Source organism: Sapajus apella, unplaced genomic scaffold (genome assembly GCF_009761245.1).
Source record: "Sapajus apella isolate SASKATOON/1434 unplaced genomic scaffold, GSC_monkey_1.0 scaffold108, whole genome shotgun sequence".
Taxonomy (NCBI): domain Eukaryota; kingdom Metazoa; phylum Chordata; class Mammalia; order Primates; family Cebidae; genus Sapajus; species Sapajus apella.
In genome coordinates, this window is record NW_022437048.1 from 4,973,694 (window position 1) to 4,979,112 (window position 5,419).

Below are 5,419 nucleotides of genomic sequence, written 5' to 3' on the forward strand. Positions count from 1 at the left end.
CTTGATGTCATTTACAGAGAAAACTTGTATATGATTGGATTCTTTTTGTAAAAGTAATATGGCAAAAGAAACATATTTTTAGAATTTAGATGAATCCATGAATATTTCCCATGGAAGGGGGAACTGAATTTATGTGGCTACATGGTTGAGGTTATCAATCTAGCAAAATGCTGATTGAAGGGCAATTGAATACTTGTTTACATTCACAAATGTATACTTTATAGTATAACCTGGGACATCCAGGTTATACTATAAAGACCACTTTCACATTGGAAAAATACACCTCCCACTCAAAAACATTGGAAAATTTTCCCATGGTTCTCAGTGGAAAGAGAAGCTACTTTTCTCAAGAAATTATCATGATTATATTTTATGGACATTGTAAATGTTTTATCTGATTTCTTCTTGTTACAACTTTTGCTACTTGGGAGTTCAGAGCACATTTGTCATCAACTTCCAGAAAGCTTACAGACCTACGTGATGTGGGTTTCTTGTAGCAACCATGCTGCACGAGTCAGAGATAATAACTTTTCTTCAGTCTACAAACTCTATTATTAATTACATTTCATCATGCTAGACTTCAATCCAAGAGAATAAATTTCTCTCAGAGCTCAATGGCATTATTGATATCCTACACAACAGTATTTGCATAGAAATTTTTAAGGTAATCTGTAAATTCTAAAGCTTGATAAATATTCAAGGTGGCATTACCCCAGAAACCATATCACCTCCTTCTGAATAATCTAGAAGAAGCACATACTTTTCATAGGTTCAAAGAAACTATCGTTACTGTTCTATTTCAGTGAAAATGAGTGTAATACAATAGGAAAACAGACTTCAAATGTGTTGCTGCATGACTGAATTTAATTCTGCTAATTTCCTACCTATATTAGGAAAATGTTTTCCATCTGTCATGTAAAACTCTGCACTAACAATAATTTTACTCTACTGTCACTTTTTAAATTTCCGATAACCAGAGACATTAGCTCTTTTAGGCATTGTTCTTGTAAGTATTTAGTCAGGATCTTTTACAGCCATGAATTAATTAAAGATTAACTGGAGTGGTAATTCCTCTTTCTTAACAGACTGATGCTTCCAATTGCTTGTGTTCCCCAAATTCTTTGTTGGTCACAAACCACTCAGAAATTGTCCTTTGGTTTTGCCAGCATTCATCCTAAGTCCTCAGAGCCAATGATCCATTACAATGTAAATCACACCTTGACTTCAAATATTTGGCTGATGAAAATGTTGGCACCAAAACAAGAAAGAAGAGACATTTATCTTTTGACACAATGAATTACTGTCAAAGAAGGAAGTGAAAATGTCTGTTAATTAGGAATAGAACTATCTTCACTGATGTTTGGGCAGGTAATTGTTCAGCAACATATTAAGGGCTAAGATTAGCAAATCAGGAATATATTTTTATTACACTTAATTGTGTCATCAGAATTGTTAAAGGTAGTGAAACTCCGAAAAAGTAAATGAAATTAAGTATAGTCATTTAAAGCTAAAATAAACTCTGAAAGTGTGACTTCTTAATTCCTACATTACTCATGACTCACAAAAGTTTTAAAACACTAAGCACTTAGATATACTGTAATTTCAGCAACGTACACTGTCTTATACCCAGCAGGTAGTCAATAAAAGTAAGAAAGATACAAGGAAAAAAGGAAGGAAGGGAGGCAGGGAGGGAGGGAAGAAGGAAGGAAGGTACTAATCTTCATGACTTAGAAATTATAAACACTTTAATAATATATTTTTAAATTAAGAAGTTGAGACACAATAAGGCAAAATAGCTTGTCTCATATAACCCAGAAAGGAAGTGTTGTTACTGGGCTTTGAAGTAGAAAGACCTGTTAAGTTCACTTAATTCATCTCTCTAATGTACTATAACAAATGTTAATTAAGTGTATGGTGATTGTTAAGATTACAGAGGTAACAAGAAATGTTAGTTAAAAAATCATTTAGGCCATGAGGTGGGCTGTCTTAAGGTCAAGTCTCACTCAGCTAATTAGCATCTATGTATAAAACTGAGATGACAATAGAACTTATTTTAACCTTCCACATGGAATATGTTAGAGGCTTAATAAATAATAGCTGCTATGATTATATAATAATGTATAAAAGCATGAGATTATATTATCATTTAGCATAGGATAATTATTTTCAATGCCTAGATTTATCAAAAAGACAAGGTTATAACTTTCCATTAGATATTTGCTTTGAAGTAAAAATATCTGTATAATTTTTCCATAATCAAAAATTTTGCATGTCATCATATTTTTAACTCAAATTCTCAAGTTAATTATGGCAAGGACCACATGACTTTTAAAACACAGTTGTTCTTACTTAGTTCTTCATTGATAAAAGAGAACTTTCTGGAAGAACCTGGAAAGATGGCTGAATAGGAACCGCTCTGGTCTACAACTCCCAGTGAGATCAACACAGAAGGTGGGTGTTTTCTGCATTTCCAACTGGGATACCTGGTTCATCTCACTGAGACTGGTTAGATGATGGATGGGTCCATCTCATAGAGGGTGAGCCAAAGCAGGGTGTGGTGTCACCTCACCTGGGAAGTGCAAGGGGTCAGGGAGCTACCTCCCCTAGCCCAGGAAGCCATGAGGGACTGTGCTGTGAGGGACTCTGCCATGAGGAACAATACCCCAGAACAGATACTATGCTTTTCCTACCGTCTTCACAACCCATAGACCAGGAGATTCCCTAGGGTGGCTATACCACCAGGGTCCTGAGTTTCAATGACAACACTGGTCAGCCATTTGGACAGACACCAAACTAGTGCAGGAGTTTTTTTTTTTGTTTTTGCTTTTTGGTTTTTGTTTTCCATACCCCAGTGGTGCCTAGAATGCCAGAGAGACAGAAACATTCACCCCCATGGAGCCCAGCAAGCTAAGATCCACTGGCTTGAAATTTTCATTACCAGCACAGCAGTCTGAATTCACCCTGGGACACTAGAGCCTGGTGAGGGGAGGGGCGTCTACCATTACTAAGACTTGCATAAGCAGTTTTCTCCTCACAGTGTAAACAAAGCCACAGGGAAGTTCCAGCTGGGCAGAGCTCTCCACAGGTCAGCAAAGCTGCTGCAGCCAGACTGCCTCTATAGATTCCTCCTCTCTGGGCAGGGCATCTCTAAAAAAGAGGCAGCAGCCCCAGTCAGGGGCTTACAGATAAAACTCCCATTTCCCTGGGACAGAGGACCTGGGGGAAAGGGTGGCTGTGAACGCAGTTTCAGCAGACTTAAATGTTTCTACCTGCTGGCCCTGAAGAGAGCAGCAGATTTCCCAGCACAGCTCTTGAGATCTGCTTAGGGACAGACTGCCTCATCAAGTGGGTTCCTGACCCCTGTGCCTCTTAACTGGGAGACACCTTCCAACAAGGACTGAGAGACATCTCATACAGGAGAATCTGGCTGGCATCTGGTGGGTGCCCTCCAGGACAAAGTTTCCAGAGGAGGAAACAGGAGGCAATCTTTGCTGTTCTGCAGCTTCCAATGGTGATACCCAGGCGAACAGGGTCTAGAGTGGACCTCCAGCAAACTCCAGCAGACATGCAGCAGGAGGGCCTGACTGCTAGACGGAGAACTAACAAACAGAAAGGAATAGCACCAACATCAACAAAAAGGATGTCCACTCAGATATCACACCCAAAGATCACCAACATCAAAGACCAAAGGTAGATAAATCCATGACGATGGGAAGAAACCAGTGCAAAATGGCTGAAAATTCAAAAAACCAGAATGCCTCTTCTCCTCTGAAGGACCACAACTCCTCATCAGCAAGGGAACAAAACTAGATGGAGAATGACTTTGTGATGAATTGACAGAAGTAAGCTTCAGAAGGTAATAACAAACTTTTCTGAGCTAAATGATCATGTTCTAACCCAATCCAAGGAAGCTAAGAACATTGAAAAAAGCTTAGAGGAATTGATAACTAGAATAATTAGTTTAGAGAAGAACATAAATGACCTGATGGAACTGAAAAATGTAGCACTAGAAGTTTGTGAAGCATATACAAGCATCAATAGCTGAATCAATCAAGCAAATGAAAGGATATCAGAGAGTGAAGATCAACTTAATGAAATAAAGCATGAAGAAAAGATTAGAGAAAAAAAGAATGAAAAGGAATGAGCAAAGCCTCCAAGAAATATGGGAGTATGTAAAAAAGAAAAAAAAAAGAAAAAGCTTACATTTAAGTGGTGTACCTGAAAGTGACAGGGAGAGTGGAACCAAGTTGGAAAACACACTTCAGGAAATTATCCAGAACTTCCCCAAACTAGCAACACAAGCCAACATTCAAATTCAGGAAATACAGAGAACACCACAAAGATACCTTCAAGAAGACAAACCTCAGGACAAATATTCATCAGATTCACCAAGTTGGAAATAAAGGAAAAAATGTTAAGCGCAGCCAGAGAGAAAGATCAGGTTTTCCACAAAGGGAAGCCCATCAGACTACAAGTGGATCTCTTGGCAGACACCTTGCAAGCCAGAAGAGAGTGGAGGTCAATATTCTACATTCTATTTTTTTCCCATTTATTTTGTTGCATTTTAGGTTTGGGGTTACATGTGAAGAACATGCAAGATTGTTGCATAGGTACACACATGGCAGGGTGATTTGCTGCCTTCCTCCCCATCACCTACATCTGGCATCTCTCCCCATGCTATCTCTCCCCAACTCCCCACCCCCCACCATCCCTCCCCTATTTCCCCTCAACTGACCCCAGTGTGTAGTGCTCCCCTCCCTGTGTCCATGTGTGCTCGTTGTTCAACACCCGCCTATGAGTGAGAACATGCGGTGTTTGATCTTCTGCTCTTCTGTCAGTTTGCTGAGAATGATGGTTTCCAGGTTCATCCATGTCCCTACAAAGGACACGAACTCATCGTTTTTGATGGCTGCATAATATTCCATGGTGTATATGCACCACATTTTACCTGTCCAGTCTATCGTCGATGGGCATTTGGGTTGGTTCCAGGTCTTTGCTATTGTAAACAGTACTGAAATGAACATTCGTGTGTATGTGTCCATATAGTAGAACGATTTATAATCCTTTGGATATATACCCAGTAATGGGATTGCTGGGTCAAATGGAATTTCTATTTCTTTTTTTTTTTTTTTTTTTTGAGACGGAGTTTCACTCTTGTTATGCAATGCTGGAGTGCAATGGCGCAATCTCGGCTCACCGCAACCTCCGCCTCCTGGGTTCAGGCAATTCTCCTGCCTCAGCCTCCTGAGTAGCTGGGATTACAGTCACATGCCACCATGCCCAACTAATTTTTTGTAGTTTTAGTAGAGATGGGGTTTCACCATGTTGACCAGGATGGTCTCGATCTCTTGACCTCGTGATCCACCCGCCTCGGCCTCCCAAAGTGCTGGGATTACAGGCTTGAGCCACCGCACCCGGC